Source organism: Myzus persicae, unplaced genomic scaffold (assembly GCF_001856785.1).
Source record: "Myzus persicae strain clone G006 unplaced genomic scaffold, MPER_G0061.0, whole genome shotgun sequence".
Classification (NCBI taxonomy): domain Eukaryota; kingdom Metazoa; phylum Arthropoda; class Insecta; order Hemiptera; family Aphididae; genus Myzus; species Myzus persicae.
The window spans coordinates 141,465-163,812 of NW_019103883.1; the positions used below are offsets into that span (position 1 = coordinate 141,465).

At 30.0% G+C, this 22,348-nt stretch overlaps 1 protein-coding gene across 3 annotated transcripts in view; it reads right to left on the reverse strand.

Moving 5' to 3' along the window:
• The window catches only part of LOC111035856 (aromatic-L-amino-acid decarboxylase-like), a 32,958-nt gene extending 10,955 nt beyond the window's left edge, over positions 1–22,003 (reverse strand). Inside the window, exon 1 of one of the 3 annotated variants that reach the window (XM_022317650.1) lies at positions 21,726–22,003. The gene's annotated coding sequence lies outside the window, so the exon portion shown is untranslated. Of the gene's footprint in view, positions 1–2,254; positions 2,475–21,725 lie in introns of those variants that run through there. The other 2 variants (XM_022317652.1, XM_022317651.1) reach the window with 2 other exon arrangements.
• Between the last annotated feature and the right edge of the window lie 345 nt (positions 22,004–22,348).

Below are 22,348 nucleotides of genomic sequence, written 5' to 3' on the forward strand. Positions count from 1 at the left end.
AAATTTTGAATCTGAATAAAATTGTATAACACTTTCTTCGTCCACCTCTACCACAGCCTCTCTCTCACATGCACCAGAAACAATGTGAGTCCGGTGTTCGTTCCGACTCATCCGCAGCCGCCATCGTTGCATATAGATACAGTATAATACTCGACCGTCCCCAATTCAACCTTCTATATGAATACCCGCCAGCGTTAGTGTGTGCGTGTGTCTCGTGATGTGTGTGTTGTGTTTGTGCAATACGTGAAACTGCGGTTTCGACCCTTCGAGGGAATTTCGGAAGGTTGTAGGGGTTGAGGGTGGAACGACGTGTGTCAACGACGCGGCCATTAGTCAAAATCATCTCGACCGGCGAGCCGCGTCTGCCGATGCGCGATTGATCGCCCTCGTTAACGGGGTTAACGAAAGGCGTTTTTATATCGCGAACGCTTTGACTTTTTTCTTTGCACATTTTTTTTTTTTTTTGCTCGCTCCGTTTACCCCACTTTGCCGCTGTCTATATATGGATATGCGCACATGATAAATACTACAATAATACTAATTATTGTTATTATTATTGTATTATATCAAGCCATAATTTTATCATCAATCATTAACGTCAAGCGAGGGGTGTTGGACCGCGTAGGAAATCGAATGGGCTAAAATGATGGTAGACGGTAGGTATACGCTATTAGCAATATATTGGATACCTCTATTATAACATTTTTTTTTTTTTTAACTACCTTATATTTAGTTATTAAAGTAGTGTCATCGCGGTGCAGTCAAACACTTGTATTCGTAGAAGAGTTTTTGTTTTTCATATAATATATATTGCTACTCCAAATAGTAAGCGTCTCTTCGAGAGAGATGCAAAAGAATCGGAAACCGTATGGATTAAGTCTTTATATAGAAGAAAAAAGTATATGTATACACAATAAGTTTTTCGAACGCATCGATTTATCATCGACTTCAAATCCATAACACCGGGTTAAGGCGGTTGGGGAACGGTGACCAACCTCAAAAACTGTTGTAAGCTTTTATATTTTGACAATCAAAAAACAAAAAAAAAAATAGGTACGATCGATTATATTTTTTGTTACATGCATATTATCATAGAGGTAATATATATAAAAAATATAAAATAATACATAATATTATTACGAGAGTATAGGCTACGATAGATCTTTTTAATTTTATAATTCGGATCAGTCCTTAATATTATTTGACTTCATTGCGTAGGTTGTTTTCGAATTCTTAATATTAAGATTGAAGAACGCAGCGGATGGTAATAAGCGTTTTTTTAAAGTGAATAATTTTGTAAAAAATAGTTAAAAAATACCTCTTAAAATACTCACTGGCTTTAAAAAGCTCTTAGCGATGCGTGAAATACACGCTGAGGCCTTGCAATCAAAAATATTTTTCGATTATTATTCAAACGGTTGTTATCTCATAATACGTGAATCGAATGTATTTGTAAAGCTTAGATTCTAAAGCTCTCATATTGCTTATAGTTATTACATGAATTATTGTCAACAAATATGGCTTGGATAAACACATTTTCCTGACCTAATCTATCAAACACTATTACATTAATAGCACTTATACGACCTGAGTATAGATCTTCTTCACAGATTATCTTACAGTTGTAAGTAGATATAGACACATATTTTAGGTAGAAACATAAGTCCTACAGAAATAATACACAAACACGTACAATGTTCTTATTTTTAATGTTAATATTGAATTAACGGCATGTACCTATATAATACAGTTATTGGAAGTGCATGTAACTCGATTGACATTTTTAAAATTCAAACGAATATAAAACAACGTTACTATATTAAACGATATTGGAACAACCTCCGAGTACATGAACGAGTAATATCATTATAATGTGTATAATATTAAAATATAATATGCAAAGTCGAGCATCGAACTTTCCGAGACGGCGTTTGCAGTGCACGAATATAATGGAATTTAAAAACCAGTTAGTACACCTATATTAAATTACAATAATAGCGAGTGTAATATTATAGGTACCTACATTGTTTCAAGAATATATAATAATATATTTCGTAACATAATAATATTATTATATATTTTTAGTTTTTACCTCCGCGTGCAACAGTATAATAATATAATATAATATCGCAAATTTTTTATATTATATTTTATATTGATCGTAGTCGGAAGTAAACAAACTCATCACAATATTATTCTGGAATATCAGTCAACAAGAATAGTTTAATTATTACAAAAACAATTAAGTACTTACTGTCGAATGTCGATAAATATAATATAATATACGCTTAACGGTGTATACAAATTACTAGAGGTATATTATGCGGTGGTTATGATGATCGGTTAGCGATCGCGTTTTGTCGAATACCACTATATTATACAGCTCTATACGTTTATACCGGATCCACCAAAAAAATGAAAAAAATGTTTGGTTTTCCGCTCGAAACGCACGCCGATCGGTCACTAATAAAATATATTATAATAATACCTTAATACCTACAATGTTTTAAAATATAATATACTATACACGCGTTCCGCCTTCCACCACACACCATTTTCTCCGTCACCCCTTCCTCTTTACGCGTAGAAATGTACAATATATATTATACATCTAAAATCCTCCCCGCTTCACGAGCCGTCAATTTATATGTTCACTCTTAACACTATATTATAATCTAATGTCTAAAATTTGATTATAACGTCAGGTCATTATAACAATATAATATAATATTATTGATATTTGTGCTTTTTTTATTATTACAAACGTGATGTAATGTGGGTACCTACCTAATAACAATATAATATAATAACAATAAGCAGTAACGAACGATCAGCTTTTCTCAGGTATTTTCTTCTCGACACAGAATTGTAATGAAACAGCGCCGTCGACAACTAATTCGGATCATTCAGTGGTCAATATAAATATTATTAACTGCCAATAGGTGTATATTGTATTATTCAGTCATATAAGATACTTTTTGTCTTTTGAAAGTATTCGAGTACAGTCGTACAGATTAGGTACTTATTTTGAAAAATATTTAAATAGGTAAAAAAAGTATTTGAGTACAAATATTGATGCTCTCAACAACTTTCAAATCATACTATACCCATAATAAACGCAAGTGCAAATAACATAAAATTTCTTGGAAATTTCAAATATTTTTATTTTTGACTGAGGTAGGTACTTATTGTCATTTTTTACATATAGTTTTTTAATTTTTTAAGTGATTTTAGTGATAACATACATAAGTAAATTAATATAGGTAGTAGAAAAATCATTTGAAAATAATTAGTGTTTCATTAAGTACAAATACTTTGAGAAAGTATGAATTCAAAATCCTTTGTTTGAGTACTTTTTTCAAAATTATTTGAATTTTTTTTTTACTTGAGTACTTTAGAAGATTGGTTTTAATATTATTATCTCTCGATGTCGAAGGCCGTCAGACTATGTGTAACGAAACGAGTCGTACGGTTTTTAATTTACTGCGTCGCTGTCGTATGATAACGATGACCTATAGTAATTTGACTGCTGTGTACGATATTATATTATTAGGTAGATACACGTAGCCGTTCGAATGGATATTTGAAAACTACATACCTACTGTATACTCAGATATGGGCGAAATATAGTGATATACAAAATTCAAAATAGATCATGTCCATTGACCTGCAGACTTTATAATATTTAAAATTTAAGTTACAAAATAGCATTTTTAAATGGAATTATAAATTAAATCGTCTTTAAGTGAAAACGTTTTTATACAACGATTGAATGGTTCGTTAAATTATTGTTTGACTATAAATAATTTATTATAATAATGATATTCATTTTTTGGCTAATATGTTTGCTTACACCTTTAAGAGTTCCTATCATTATTTTGTTTTATGGTCTTTACATGTGACATTATTTACATTGTAAATTTGAGGTCTGAAATTTGGAGCAGATATACCTACCTAACATTATTTTAGTGTTAACGGTGGGCGGATACAAGCGTGAATAAATCGATTAGCCTGCATTCGTTTGATAAACTATCTCGAAGAAAAGAATTGCATACCTGCATTAGCTTTTCCTTTTTACTATCAAAATATTTGATTTTCAAATTTTTGTTTATTTTAAATTATCTGTGAAAATTAAAAGGTCATTACAGTTATTACAGAAAATAACAAGACAAAGTTTTGTCTTCTAATAAGTATTAATGGGTTTTTGACTTATTCCCTTTTCTCTTTTATGCTTCCCGTCGTTAAGGTACATTCATTTATCATCATCAGTTAATATGTTTGCTTCGAATATTGTATTTTTATATTTTTTTCAATAACTTTGCACAGTAATATTGGCCATCTCTAGAGGTACTTCTAAAGTCATAATTAGATTTTCGATATAAGGAGGTACGTATTTAGCGATCGTGCGTTGCAGGTATAAATGCTGTCGATGAATATTATGATATGTCTATAATTAATATGTAATGTCTATGATATTTTATAAAAGTATATCATGATCCATTAGAGCACATAATTTGTCGATGACAATTTTACGTTGCCAAAGTAGTGAGGATCGCTATTTTATCAAATTTATAAGGCTACACTTAATATGTATCTATAACATTAGTATCGAAGACATAACGAATTTTTATTTATAAGTAATTTGATTACTATTATTTATATTAATTTATTTAAGTCGAGGTTAGTCGTAAACTGTGAAAGAATTACCTAATATTACAACTGGTAAGAAATTTTCATTATACGCATATATACTACAGGTATTAGGTACATTGTTAGGTAGATTCGTAAATTATACGTCTAATATTTTTTTAATCTTTTTTTCATCGAAAAAGGTATTTTATATTGCCCATTTAATATTATAATATAAATACATAGGCATCTAACTGTTACGCTCAAAACTTTATATAATATGACATCAAACGAAGAATAGAATTTTCGCAGCCAAGACAGAAAAAAAATACACATTTTACCTTGATTATACATTTGTTACACACTTCAATCTTCAACCATCGAAACTTTACTAAGTTGAAGCACATTTCATCATAAAAATAAACCTTCGAGTTACATCTTATATATGTTCTATACTTATAGTATACTTGTACATTCAATTTAAGTTTAACGTTATATTATATTAATATGATTTAAATTGCGCCATTGCGATAATGCTGCATGACGAGAAAAATGAGAGCATAGGTATCCAATTTCTAATTATCTTTCTATCCCTGGCTAAAAAGTCAAAAACCTTGAGATACAACTTTTCATAAACGAACCAATGGCATTCAATCTTATGCCTTAATCTTTGTGAACTTCAATGTAATGTTTTTGATTGGGTGTACTTTTTATGAAAAGACCCGCAATTATTGCAGTTTATCTTTAGTACCTATAATACTCGGCAGTGGCTAACCTCTCTGATATACTATAATTCAATTAATATTTTCGTAATTTTTTTTTATCGCGTTAATCGGTTAATTATTCTCACTTTCTTAAATAACATCATATGTACCTAGTATCATGTTAAAGCTATATAATAATGATGCGTAATTTTTGGAAGTTCAACAAGAAAAAACAAGTATAATAGATGGTACACAATGCATAAATATTAAAAAAATTATAATAACACATAATATTGTATTGACGTTACACGTGTAGGTACATATTGTATTATTGTATATTATAAACGTTCTATTATACTATATTAATTCAGTAGGTAGACTATACCTATTACCTATACAATTTTACCTATAAAATAGAAACAATAAAACGTTGTGTTCTTTACTTCAATATAAAATAAACCAATAGCGATAATTTATTTTCCGATTTTCGGCACGAGTAACACTTTCATGCAGATATAATATTATTATTATGTATATCGTCTTACACACATTGTATATATTTTAGAATAGGTAATCTATAGAACACTTGGCACGTTTTGTCACCGAAGAAATGTTCAATATTATTATTCAGATTTTATATCAACTAAGCTTATGAAATTCCTGCACACACTTCCATCATATAGAATGCCTGCGTGGTATGTAGGACGGTGTTAAAATACAATTTTTTTAATAATCATTTTTTTTACCAATAATGTATTAATTCCTATACGTAATACATTAAAGTGTAATTATTAATTTAATGCAATTCACACATTATTATCATTTATTATTACTTATTATACATAATATATGATTATTACTTAACTTTTTTTTATGGTTTGGACTGATTTTCTATTATTACATTTTATAAAACTACTTCACTTATTAAACAAATGTTCGCTGCACTCTTGAGTCTAGAAGACCAATTTGATAATCCATTAATTAATATTATAATATTTGAAAAATATTCCCCGCAATAAGAATTAATAATAGATAGAAAAAAAACAGAAATTAAAAAATACACTAAAACTAGTTCTCGTATACAAATAATCATACATATTTTATTTTATTTTATATCTCATGATCACAAAACGATAGACCAATGAGTGATTTGATAAAAAGCGTATGTCTCGAATTCGAAAAGTAATAATACATATTATAATATGACTGACAGTGTTTTGTTATCATACTTTTGAAATACAATTCGAGATTATTAGTCGAAATAAAACTGTAAATTGTAACAAAACACCGTTGTTATAATATTACATCTGCAGTGGAAATTCATGTTCTTTTTATAAAATAACATGACGTGCTTATTCATATAATAAAATATATAGTTAAACTGAAATTGGAGAAAAATCTTGTAAGACCATAAGACGTCTGTCTATCACAGATATCATATTCAACGTCACCTCGGTCGTTCACAAAATTTGAATTTTTGAACGAAAAACGTAACGCGCCTATCAACGGCGTGTCTTGTACACGAATATCATATTATGAATATTTTTCGCTTGACCCGAGACCGATAAACATGCAAATTGTGAAGACGGTCATAGGGATTTATATGCGAATCACAATTTTATATTAATATTATGTATTGCCAAAAAATGGTAATTCAAAAAATGATTCAAGTCCTCTTACAGGCTGTCTTATTATAATAGTATGTATGCATAATACACGTACGTCGTGATTCGTCCGTTTTGATTACATAACAAAAAAAAATACATAACATAATATGGGAAAATGAATAGTAAATGATCAACTCCAAATTGAAAGCCTCTGATCCAAATAACACACTAGAAAAGAAGAAGTGGCCATGGGGTGGCTCAGAATAGGCCATATAATAGATTAGCTCATGATTACATGTTGAAGAAAAAAGATCCTCCTGCAAGATGCCCGAATTGCAATTCTCTTCTAACGGTTAAACACATTTTAACCAAAAATGAAAATGCAAGAAGTTCGAGCGACAACGTCAGAAGTATATTTTTTTTTTTTATTATTAACATAAGACATTCCTAACCTAAGGCTATCTAAATCTAGGAATATTTACAGTTTACAATAATAGTTTTAACATTATAACGTGATAATTAAAATGATTTTTATAAGTACTAAGGATAAGTTACATAGGTAATAAAAATATATACATAAGTAACAAGGTGCTTACAATAATAAGATATTTACATATTTACAATAGTATAACTATAAGTAACAGAAGTCGTAGAGTGATCCGGCAGAAGTATATTAATACACCATATTAAATCAGAAAATCTAAGATCCAGTACCTTCAATGTACTCAAATTCTATAAAGAAGGCTGAACTACATACACAAATAATTTAGAATTGTATTTATGCATCTATTTGTTTCTTGTGTTTTTTCCTCTTTATTTTTACTATTTGTTTCTCTAAGTTATATCTTTATACAACCGCGATTCCTTAATAATTGTAATAATTAATGTATAAGATTTTTGTAGTCAACTGTCCAAGTCGCCGAGGCAGTTACTATAATTAATAATAATAATAATAATAGAAAAAAATTACATGATTTGTTTTGTACCTAAATATATACCTATACTGAAATGGTACCTAATGGGATTATTTCATATTGTCCAGTTTAAAAAACGCTTACTTTCGTACTTTTTTGGAATCGCATGCCACACGACCTTTATATAATAACTCAGATATAAAACAGATAATGTGTATAAAAACCGCAGCGATACATTATTATACCTCCATTATATATTATAACATTACATATTTATTTAATATATATGTTACAAAATGTACAATGACGATTATTCGTATTATTAGTCGTTAAGTTAACGTAATGCACACCACTACGCAATATATAGGTATTAGGTGTAAAGTACGTAAAATCGATGGCAGTGCATTTATTTCGTTTTACCGAAAAGCAAACGCGACTCACATCACATGGAAACATTTTCCATTAAATTCCGAGAAAATGAAGAAAAAACCTCACCGATATTATTATATTGTTACGCTTAACAAGAGTACATGGTTATTATTATTTCAACTATATTATTTAAATTCATGGGCGCCCATAGATAAAATGCTAAGGGAGTGGGTGAAATAAGCAATGTCCCAAATAGTCAAATCTAAGTTAAATAAATAGGTTATTTAAACATATTATATAAATGTATTAATATTTTTATTATATGTATATATTGTCATAATATAGTTGATCGAGTGATGTAGTTAAGTAATATCCTGGTAGTATTTATTAAATATTATAAAGTTCATACTTGTTCTGTGGGTTACAGGGCAAGTGTCTCCCCTCAGTAATTGGTAGATTGTATTTAGTCATTTCACACCCTGTTTACTGGTAACTATAATGGGATGGGTAAGTCTGCAGAAAGTGTCAAACGCAAGTCATATTGTTGTCATTTTCACAGTTGCAGATTTTTGATACAATATATGAATTAAATAATATCAGATAATAGTTATTAGTATACCTACGCGTACATATAGGCAGTAGTCTGCAGACATGTAAAACTGAAAGTAATAATATATTTAAACATAATACTATTATTCTCCGTCCGTTTCGGTTGGTATCTAAAGTTCTAAACGTACAGATTACCAATAGATTCCGCAAATAAACACCCCCTCAAACAACTTTAACTTTGGGCAATTCGAAATGTGTAGAACACGTTGAACGATATTTTCGACGATCGTTCGCAGTGAGTTTTGTGTTTATTGTGTGTCCACATATTATTTTTCTCAATTTACGGCCTGATGATTTGAGTTCTTTCTTATTTTTTCCACATATTTCTTCGTTAACACTCTCTACTTTCCATCACCTGACTTCAACAATATTTTATTGACAATAATATTTTAATGATTATTTTCTTTTAAGATAATTTTCAGTTTCCATATTATCATTTGACGACCGTGAAGATTAGTCGAATATGAAAAGAAAACGTATACTTTATATTGTAGGTAGGTACACACTATACTAATAAACAATTTTCAAAACTTCATCTATGTTCAAAGATTTCCATGAGCCTATTATCTATTGAGCTATTAGGGTTTCTGACTATGAATAGAAACTCTTAAAATTAATACAAGTCACTGCGTCGCGTCCATCTAACTTAGGCTTAGCTATAATAAGTGTAGGTAGGTACCTATTATTTTATGTTTTGAAGTCTGTTAATAAAGACATAAATAATATTGAGTTATTAAGATGTATTATACTTATTACCTATAGATCATAGCATAATATTACATAATATAATTTGATAATTATTGATTATTGATTATTATCATTTATTTTAAGCTAAACAAAAATGACTATTAAAATCATACCTCAAATATTTAAACAGATACCTAGGTAATCAAATAAAGTAATGGTTCAGAAAAACGAACAGAAGCCTTTTGAAATTAGCACTTTTTGTAAATGACCAACGAAAAAAAAGTCGGCAGCGCGTGAGTATTAGATTTCGTTACGTCATAATAATACCGATGTCGACCTTCGTTTAACAAATTAATTAGAATGACGAGTAAGACCTGCAGAGTTTTCTTAGAATTCATATTTTTGGTAGTTATTAATTCGATTTTAAGCTCATTTTTTTTTTGTTTAACGCATAGTGTTTGTATATAATTAACGCGGTGATTAGGTGTTGTACACACATTTTGTCGTGTTGTCATACTTGTCAGTCATCATAATCAGTATTAATGTTCACTGCAATTTCGTGCGTTTTATTTAATAAAATATAAGTCGATGATAACCGTAATAAGTAATAACTAAGATAACATATTATTAATATCGTTAAGTCCAACGACCTGTCATCGTGAGTCACGGGAGTCAACATTTTTAAAACCCCGATTTTTCCACGCGAGTCAGACATCTGCAGAGTAGACGCGGGTTCTGTTGCGTTATAAATTATTATAATAATATTATTTTAACAAATGTATTGCTTTATATTGCAACGCTCTCAATTATTGACGTTGTTGTAATTATTAAATTTCAGTTAACGTTTAAAGGTGATTTTCTGTTTTTATCACACAGGAATTTAGACGTGTTTTCATTCTAACGTATCGCTTGATCTAATAAAGCGATAAGAATTCTAAAAATGGATTTGAATTTGTCGTCATGCCTAGCAACTTGAAATCAACTTTCTTACATTTTTTTTTATCCCCTAAATTCTAAAGTAAATACCCTAATATTTAAATAGTTTTAGAAGTTTAAATCAAAAAATTAAAAACCTGGGGAAGTTGATCACAAGTAAACTTGACGACAAGTCATATCTATTTTTAGAATTCTTATCACTTCACTATATGAAACGGTATGTTGTAATGAAAACGTCTCTAAGCTCCTATGCTAGATACGTGTTATACAAAAACGGAAAATCATATTTTGAAATTTCTAAATGTCCATCAAGTTATTATACCATGAAGATGATGACGCGTATGGCTATACCTACACGTTTACATAGGTACTTGGTAATTATTTTTACTTACTTACATCTTAATATATATTTTATAGAAGAATATTTTTATTTTAGGTATAACATATAACCAATAATATTAAAATTAATAATAGTCTGTGCTATACTACGATACAATGCTTGTTGTTGGAGGTCTAAATGGTCGAATTGTAACTAGGACACACGAGCGAACGCCGAACAAGGGACATATTTTATTAAAATGACAAACAGCATAACTGAACCCATCTAAAGGACATATAATATCACTTTCGTAAAATTATATTCTATATTCATATGCTTATTACAGTGCGATGAGTCGTATTACATCGTTGGCATTATTATAGCAATTACCAAGTATAATATTATATAGGTAGTATGCTTATTTATGTGTGGGATCGAAATGAGAGATTCCTTTTTTATAGTTCAGAATTTCACACCTTCCGAAGCGATAATACTAGCGTTCCCGAATTGGTGTTTGGTAAGTATGTCAAATATTGGAAAGACATATAATATAAGCCACTGATATATTTTTATATTTCTCTGATGGGTAATCCACCACCGTTCCTTCACGCGACAAGTCACTCGTATCCGGCAACAGCGCTGTTATCGTCGCTGCATAAATATCTTGGCAATAAATATATATGGCTTAAATAATAATATCTACTGCAGGACTGCCAAAAAAATAAAACCCCGTACATCGCCCGTCACCGTGTAATATATATTCACGCATAAAATTTCCTCCTCAGGATGTATATATATATATATTTAATGGTACAGTCATACCCAACACTGCAACTATATCGCTTGACGTTTTTTTCATTTCACTCTTAAGATTTCGTTAAAATATTTAAATTCGTCTTCGCGTATCGTGGTATACGACGGGTGGGTTGCAGTGGTTAATCTAATCTAAATGTAAAACACGACTATTATATTATACATTGTGTGCGTGTGTATAATATATATGTACACAGCTCTGCAGCTCGCGGTCGATCGTTGTCGTAATGCAAATATACGTACACGATGTAATGTAATATATTACTGTACTGCCGCTGCAGTCTGTGTGGTGTTTGACAACCGTATAGGTGGTGTAGTGTAGTGTTACATTATTATTATTATTATTATTATTTAGCTAGATGTAAGAGGAAAGTGGTATAGAGGACCGCGAGAGGGTTGTTGCCTCGGGTATAGACGAAGAGACTTTGCCGGAGATTGCAGCGCAGTGAATCGCGTTCCGGCAAGAAATGCACTATACATGTTATATACCCAAGCGCACGAGGAGGCGTTCACCGTTTTTTATTTGTTTTATGAATATTGTTGACGGAATAATAATGAGAAAGTTTATATATAGTTGAAATTCGTATGAATACTTCATTATATGTATATGTGTGTTTAAACGTGCGCGCTTAAATTATAACAATACATTTCTAAAGCCACGTGGCAGCTAAAAAAATTGCAGAAATCGCAATTAAAATACATTACTTAATATTAACACAAAATGTAAAGTATAACTTCCGGATAATATCCCTTTCCAATTAAAGATTGAAAAAAAAATGTACGAATAGTTTCAAATAAAACCTTGCAGTACCTTATGGATTATATTATATGCATAAGTTTAATACAGTATGTATTTGCAGTCCAGATTTCGTACAAAATTGAAAAATACTAAAGTAGATACAGGAAGAAGCTATATCGTGTTTTTTTAGTCGTATTTATAATAACATCAACGATGAATGATCTTGAAACAGCTTGATTTCATGGCGAATAAACAATATCGGAAATCTGGAGCGACGATAAACTGGGCTCAAGAGGCACAAGTACCCCTTCCCTCCCCCTTTAATTTATTTTGTCTCACATGTAATTTGACAAATAGAAATTAAATACAAATGTATATAACGTTTTTATTTGTGTATATCGTATATTTGTAAATGATACGACTTAAAGATATCGTTTTTCAATTATTATCTTCAACCATATTATCTAAACAAGGTATTTAGAAAGTTATTAATTTCTATTTATCTACTATGATTTATATTTATTATGTCTTGTTTCATGAGAAAATATATTAAAAATGATGTGGAGGGATAACAATAATATTGAAATAGTATTGCTCTCAATGGCCATTTAACAAAAATATTGCCCTCCTACTTAAATAAAGTTTGGCAGTGCCGCTATCGGAAATATTTTATGCTTTACGTCTCTCAACTCATTTATCTATATTTATTTCTATATTACATTAATGTTTATTAATTATTTTAATGTTGATGAATATTTGTTGCATTTTTTATGCATATATAGGTAGATACATCATAATATTTAAGTATAACACTTCTTATTATACATTATGACGGTCTCTGCACGTATAAGTACGTGACCGTATCGATGACAATGATTCAGATGATTATACGTTTATATTATTATTAATATTTTATATTGAATATCAGTTTTCACAGTATAATTTTATCGAACAAAACGGAACACACACAGATGCAATGGCGATCAAACGGGTGTGGTTGGATGAGGAGTGATAGATCTCCCCGATGAACATTTTATAAAAAATAATAGCGCAAGCTAAAAAAATCAGACATATCCCCTCCTAACCCATACAAATATTATTTTCCGGCAAAAATACGGTTTTGAATGAATATTTGTCCAACTTCTCACGCCCGCCCGGGTTAAATGTGTAGCCTATATACTATAATATGTTTGATGCTTTTGAGCACACGCCCGTTCATTATACCAATCTACGACTATTACAATTATTCTAGAAAAATCACATAAAAAAGCTGCTGTGGTGGATAATGATGAGTTAGAAAAGTACCTATATCTTGTGACTAAAACGTAACATCCGTAGAAGTAACTATGGTATTAATTTAGATTGTTTTTGGCCAACATACGACCACCCATATAGACATAATATAGAATATACGTAATATATATTTATACTATATTATGTCTATCACTTAGAAGTAGTACCTATTAAAAGTCAAGATTTGTATACCAATAGAAAAGTGTCACAATAGACCCATTTCAGCCTTCCTTATCTATTTTTACTCATCTTGAATCTAATTTGGAATCTGATTCGTCGTATAGGTATACTGTTTTCACATACACTGTTGAAGTGCATTTTCCTAACAGGTTAAACAAACAATTTATTGTATTACCAATATATGTATAATTTAATAGAATATTACATAAGATTTAAATAGGTAAAATAATTATTATTCTGTCGTATATTGTTGACAGTCACTCAACCACATTCGAACTGCAGGCTTCGCATTTTCAGGGTTTTGATCAAATATCTTTAATATTGTTCAGTAGCGGGGATAACATTCAGTTATTTTTTCGGAATAATAAAATTGCATAAATTTAATTTTAAAACTAATACAATACGTGAGAACTATGGCGATGACAATAAATGTAAAGTAAAATTGGAAAACAAAATAATCACTAAAATTCTTAAATATTATTTAAAAATTGACATTAAGAAAAATATATTGAAAATAACACGAGTGTGTTACGCTAAAATAGTCACTCTGTATATAATATTTGATTATTATCTATAATATCTGCAGCTATGGTGTCACGTGTCTATTGGAGTTGTATCATTTTAGATTTTTCGGAAATATAAGCTTTTAATTGTATTCCATATATGATTTGAACCGTGAAAATCGCCTGTACAATATGCGCACCTAATATAAACTAGTGTGTGGAAAACACATTATATTATAACCCAGAAATCACGCTCCAGAAACCCATTAGAAACGAATGTGAAAAATGATTCGACTTCGTGTGGTGCTTCGCTGTTATAAAATCTCGACTCGTTTGTCAAAAACGTCATCCCGTCACGCGCATTGAATTCAATATTGAATTTAATAACAGTCAAGTGGACGCATTTAAATCGAATTTCTTGAAAAGCGTTTCTAGAATAAACTATAACATTTTGTAAATATAGTCGATCGGAACTACTATGGACTACCTACGCGCGAAAAACTGTTAACCGAAGAGCTCGAAATTACATCAGACACCGCATAATCAGACATTTAAATACAAAAAAAAAATATACAAGTGATCGTCAAAAAATGCAACGCACGATTGTAGTATTGTATTGTAGTGCCATTATGATAATTCGATTTAAAAAAGTAGAGTAGTAATTAATAATTTAACTAGCTTTGGTACGTTTTTTAAACGTATTATTATTTTAGGTTTTTGTTGTTAGATACTAAATTACAATTAAATTAATCGATATGGCAAGGACTACCCATGATTTTAAATTATGATAAAAAATAAATATTTTTTTAGAAAAACTATAACAAAGAAAAACAAACAAATAAATTAGAAAAAAATCAAAATATATAATATACAGAGTATAATATTTATTACTTCTTTGCTCAAAACTCAGAGAAAAACTAATAACAACTGAAAAAAAACTTAATACGTTATTGGTTTTATATTTATTTATTAATTCGAATGCAACATGGTTTTGAAGTACAATATCGAGTTGTAATATTGTTTTATGGATGAAAAATATCTAGAATCAAATTATTACACTTGAGAAAACGTTATATTATACAATATATGACTATAAGCAATATACATTTTTAAATCACCAAAATAAAACACATTTTTTGTCACGTGCGTATTGTTTTTCACTTCAAGTAATACTCATTTTTTGAACATTGCATTTAGTTTTGGCTTCAAGATGAATAAAACTTTCTCATCCAACTTCAATATGTTTTCAAAGAATGTTTATTGCTATTAATTTACCTACTATACATTTGTTGTGTTTTCAGAGGTTGCGGGGAAGTAGGTATAAAGAATATTATAATACCCTCATCACATCTTAAAAAGGGGGAAAACAAATTAGAAAGTTAACTAATACATTTTAATTGAATATAAAAATGTTTTCAATGTTTCCAGCACAAATATTAGTTTTATTTAGTAATATTATATATAGTACTTACTAGTTAGGACCTACCCACTGTTCTAAATTTTAATTATTGACAATAATGTAGCCGGTGAAGTTTTTAACAATAATTAGTTTAATCTAAAACAATATTAATAATGCATAGGTATACTGTCTAAAAAGTTGTTAAATATTTTATAAAATAACTTCAATTTTGTTCTAAAGTCAGTGTAATTTACATACTTTTAAACACCAAGAACTCTACCGGTCTCGAGACATATGGGTACAATGGTACACCTTTCAACAGTAAAATATATATGCATAAATATTCATTAAAAACACCAAAAATGAACTTAATTATGCAACAACTTCTACATAACATGTCGTGAGAAAGGGTTAAGGTGGTAATTTTTCTCTAAATATGCAAAACTATAGTATTATATTTCCACAAAAATATAGGTTCCTACCTATATTTATATAAACGTATGCATAAAAAAAAACCTTAACACAATTGAAACAGTATAATTATTAAAAAACATTATTATATATTTTATTATACATTTCGAACTATTATTATGTGCTTTTATAAAATTATTTAAAAAATATATAAATATTTATCAAATCACACAAACAAATTAAAGCAATGGTTTATCCTGTTATGGCTGTTGCAAATCTTATTAATTGAATATCGTCTCTCACATTCTAAGAAACTGGTCCACGGATAACACAGAAAAAAATGTAGCTTAGGAGTCATTGAATAATATTAAAATACGTTTCAAATCAAAAGTTATAATATATAAGAAGAAAAAGATATCGCGGAATGATGTTATTTCATGGGAGAGTGGGGTCAACTCCTACCCACCACCCGTACACTCGGGCACCTGATACGTGACTACTTAGAATTGCCATTTATAAAATATACAAAATGAAAATTATTTCATAACAACCTTAACGAATATACGAAGTAATAACGCCAATTTATCAACACGTGGGTAGTATGATTCGAATTTGAACTATATTACTATGAATTATTATCACTGCAATTATAATATCCCGTGGTAACGATAATTTATTATATTGGTTGTCCCGGCGATTTAAATTATTCTTAGTGTGTCTAGAAAATTGCAAGAATTCAATAATATATTTTATTGTAATGATAGGTATAAGACTCTTACCGGTAGGTATTGGACTTTTTATTAATAGTATCGGCTTAAAAATGCTACCAGGTCTAATAATTTAATAATTGTAAACCTAATAATTTATCCTCTGCGTAAATCGTCGTAAAACCATTGTGATGGATGATCAGTTGACTTAAGTAGAAATTTAAATTTAGCCACTTGTAAAAACTGCAGAGTTGTGCAAATAATTTTAATAAACTTTTAACTCGCTTGGGATAATCAAAAAAACCTTTAAAGTCATTGACATAATAATAATTGCATTAACTCTAGGTACTACTTTCGAGCTTAAAAAAAGAACTAAACGACTTAACAATTCAAATTACGACCATTAAGTTATGATTATAATTAATAACTCAAATAATATTATAATAATATTATGAATTTAAAGTTTATACAGAATTATTTAAGCAACACAGAGAAAAGTTTTTTTTTATCAGTAAAAATTGGAACTTTTTTTTGTTTATTAATGGTTGCCATTGATTGCAGATTATCATAGTAGGTACACTAGTTGAAATAAGTACATTTTTTTTGTATATAAATGATGATTATCATTAGTTACTCGGGTAGATCAGGTTATACATAAAATCGTCGAATTTGCATGACCTCGATTGAAGTAACAATATATTATCTTTTTTTTTTTTATTAAAATATAAAATATAACATTTACAATTTGTATACAAAAAAAATACAATAAGCAAATATGAAAACAAAATATGACGGACAATAAGACGGCGAAGCTATCCAGTGATAGGACCCATAGTCGTGACTGAATATATTATCTTAAAACCAAATGTGTGTTCGAAAATCTCAGAGATTCTTTTGGTTGATTCCCCAAGCATTATATTGTATTATTAGGTATTTGGGTAAAATATGGATTGAGTGATAAAATATCATTTTAGTTTACCTAATTACAATAAAGTGCTTAAATACTTAAAGTATAATATATTATTATAAGTTCATTGTTTTTTGAAAAGTTATTTTTAAACTCATATCATTAGCTATTATATAATTATTTACCTACACAAGCACCTAACATATACACATTGATGATTGATATCGGCATAATATTATGAAACACATCGTGCATAATGGTATTATAAAAGAATTCGTGGTGGATCGTAAAACTACTGTTCAAAAAATTACGTTTCGTTCCGTCGTTTTCGAAAGAACATCATTAATTTACGATGCTTAAACAATGAATAGATATATTGTCAAATACATCATCTCATCTGTAATTTGTCAAACGCGCATCTAGCGAATTGAGGTAGGTACCTTCAACTTATTACAAAATATAATAATTACAATCATAATCATATAATACTTAGCAACATTGTTTGCAATAACTTTTATACGATCCGAAAAACGATCTATTACACCACACGTGCGATGGCCAAAGCTCTAAAGCCGTTCAATTTAGGTAGAATATACATATTACAGGTAGGTATTACATAGATACGATTTGATAATTTGTAAGTACCGCAATCTTATTACTTTGCGATGTATCCAATCGCTGCAAACTTATAGGTATTGAATCAATGATTGATCGATAATAATTTAATGTTAAATGATTGATAATAATTTAATGTTTATTGATTGATAATAATTTGATGTTAATTGATTGATAATAATTTAATACTAATAGATTGGTAATGATTTAATTTCAATTGATTTATAATAATTAACGTTTATCCATCGATGCCGCGTAAAGTTAGGCCCCGGCGCCAGGGCACAAACTAATTATGCGTTCCTTTAAGGGGGCATACAATTTTAAAGAAATATCGGTAAAGAAGAGCGGCATTAAAATGTTCGCTTTTGGGTGGAAAATATTTAAAGACGGGTCTGCAAAATTGTCAAAGAGGCATTATTCGATAATCGATAAAACTAATTGACTATAGAAGTGTAAAAAAACAACGTTCGATTGTCCGTCTCAATGAAATGCATTTCCTTTATTATATTATGGATCATTCCTTTAGAGCTCTGATTCGGTTATCATTATAATCGTCGTTTTTTTAGTGACTAATAGTCTTTTATATATTATAGATAGGTTGTATACAGATTAGGTTATATGGCTATATACATTATCATATCATCATAATATATCATACTTGTACAACGATTCTTAAAAATTTTGTCTCGGTCAAATATAAATGCTTAAAAACGTATATCGTACCTATATAATATTATGATATTATTGTTAAAATGAATCTTGTAATTTTGTCAGTTACCGTGACAAATAAAAAAACCACAGCATAATATTCACGATGAAGCTAGTTTATAAAATATCATTAACACGCGTTACATATACTATTACTTATTAGTGCTCAGCAAAATTTCAAAATTAGTGAGTGAAAAAAATACGGAAGGGATCAAAAGGTGAGCGCAGTCAAAAGGTTTTTCCGAGCAGTTTAATTATTACGCGGCTAGGGCGGCGGTTGGAACGCAAACTCAGGAGATCAAAAGCAATTCTCGGTCGAGCTGCGATCGATGTGTACACCGTTCGTATCCGTTTATAAAACGAGCACTCTAAAATCATTTACGTGCAGTGTACACAATATATATATATACCCTTCTAGTGTGGTGTACGCCTAGACCATATAGTACGCAAACGAGAATAATAATAAGAACTCTGCAGTGCGTTGTCCTCTGAGCATTTTCCAAACTAATGCACGGAGATAAAGCGGTTGAGCGAGATTTGCACGCTTTACGCAATACCGCGATACGTCTGATACTCGAGCCTCATGCTCTAAAAATTCTCGAAGAAATGACGATGACGACGTCGGAAATAATAATATATTGGGCGTATAATGTGATTATGTCATGTCGGTGTCGTGATAAACAAAAAAAATCTAAATAAAATTTGTATGGAAATTATTGAGAATGATATAAAAACGCAATTCGTACAAAATGATAAAGCAAACCAATGATTCACATAATTGTATGTGTACTACACATGTAGTGAATTGTCATGCAGCCACCTATACAGCAGAAATATTATTGAAATGGGCGTTGATTGATTTTGTTTAAAAAAAATATTGATCGAAAATTATTATTATTCAAACGAATTGAAAAACCAAGTTAGGAAACCTCACTCTACGAGAGTGGTAAATCTCCGGTTTCTAAACATATTTTAATACAAAACACAATGAACTTTAATTTCGCATATAATATCTACACCTATACAATTAAAATGAATTTGATAACCTTTATTATTTGGTGGCTATTTTTTTAATAATAACTGGTATTTGAATTTTCATTTAATACTCATATTTAGATGTGCATTATTAATACTGGCTAGTGTGGATTTACTTCAAAATATAAAACTGTTATAAAACCTTAATACAGACAATCGCAATTATGGTACCTACATACTGATAAGTGGTAACTGACGGACGGACGAGCACAGCGGAAATATAATAGGTGTTCTAAACTTGCATTATACTTTAGAAACCTGAAACCGTATGTCTACGCGATGTTAATATCCCTTCGATTCAAACGGGTTCAGAAGTAGACGTTAGTTTAAAACATCCAACAGGTGTCGACAAAAATACAAAATATAATATAAGTTTATTACATCACGTTTTACGTTGTATTCTACAACTACAGCAGACGGCTATAAATTATTGTTCCGTGTAATAGTAGTTTGTAGTTTATTATAACATTGTTGTATTATAAACGTGGATTCGTGTGAGATTTCAAATTTATTAATGAGCATATATATTATACCGACCGTACGCAATGCGTAGTAACGAGAAAAAAGATTTAATCGACTGTCAAGTCGGGATAATAGATATTATTGCAAAAGCCTCGAATGTGAAATACTCTGATAAAGTCGAATGTGCACAGTGCGCACACGTCATAATATATTCTAAAATTACCTATATAATATTAGTACTCTAATATTTTCTATAGGAAATTAAAGATTTATTTAAGATTTTTTGAAATAATTTTTTTGTCTAATAGTGTACAAATCCACGGGCACACTATAGAAAATTTAATTTGCAAATAGGCTTTACAAGTTTCGAGTTCAAAAGAAATAAAAAGAAATTTTAGAAAAAATGGAAAAAGGGAATTATGCGATTCGCGGTCTACACTCTACACCCGTCACCGCAGGCATGTCGATAGTAACCGAGGCAGCAACGGCATAATAATAATATAGTGGACGTGCACACAATATCATTGTGACGGAGGTATATAATTATGAACAATTCCAAGCTATTTAAATATGAAATTTTTATTGAAAAACCATACTGAAACACGATGCCAACGTAGTAATCAGACATATTTTTGTCATTTAACAATATTATGGTTTAATATAATATTATACATTAATATTAAAACATTTATGTCATGGTGAATGAAAAATGTATTAGTTTAATGATTCAATAAAATTTAATAGACCAATCATGGGCAACCAAAACATGTTTTAGAGACCGTTAAAAGGGCTTACTATGATTCGTTAAATGTTTGGTGATTGTTCATATAACCCAACATTACACGTAACTATAGAATATATTATAATACTAGTCCGTAAATCTTATTTTGCTAAACACGCACAGTAGAAATGAAAATAATATAATATTTTAAAAGCATATATAGCCACATAGGTACTTGTACCAACTATATTATGTGGGTAGGTAATAATAATATTCTAATAACAATGAGAGACGTTTGACTATAATAGTGAGCTGCACACGTTGATGCGGTATAATTATTACGAAATGGATCTTTTACCATATTATATTATTACCATTACGAAGTATTATAGTATTATTATACCGCGCTGGTTACCAAAAATAAGATGTAATTATAAAATAACAAAAAAAAAACTCACCTGTGCGGTAATACTTGGATTAACCGTAGGTGCAGTGCACAGTATTGTGATGTAGTGCTGTCTGTGGTGCAAAAATACCCACCTTAATTTATGAAAATATTTTTTCACCGCGAGATGAACTTATTTCTCAATCGAAATTAGCGAGAGCCGGTGTTGTGACTTGACGAGATAGTACGACAGTAATAATAATACGCGGTGCCGACCGTGAATATTAATATTATAATATTGCCTCAACGATCACGTGCGATCGATAAACAGCGTACACCGGCAGTCTGATAACGCGCACGTCTTTATATACCTAGGTTTAGGTGGCAGAAAATATATATATGTATGGTCCTCCACTGCAAACGCCGCCGAAACGTAACGAGAGCGGGGAACGAGAGAAAAAAAAATTGAAATAAATATAATGAGCGAAGCGTGCAAAAAAAAAATCCCCAAAGACTACCACATAACTACCTATCATATTTGTCTAATTTTTTTTTTTTTAAATCGGATCGCCTCTGAGAAAGCCTGGCTCGGACGTGCAGGGCGTTTCGGGACTAGGAAAACGTTTAGGCGTGGAAACGTGCAATGACGGTGAAGGGGAGGTAGGAGATCTTCTCGTGGTGGGGTTGGACGATCAT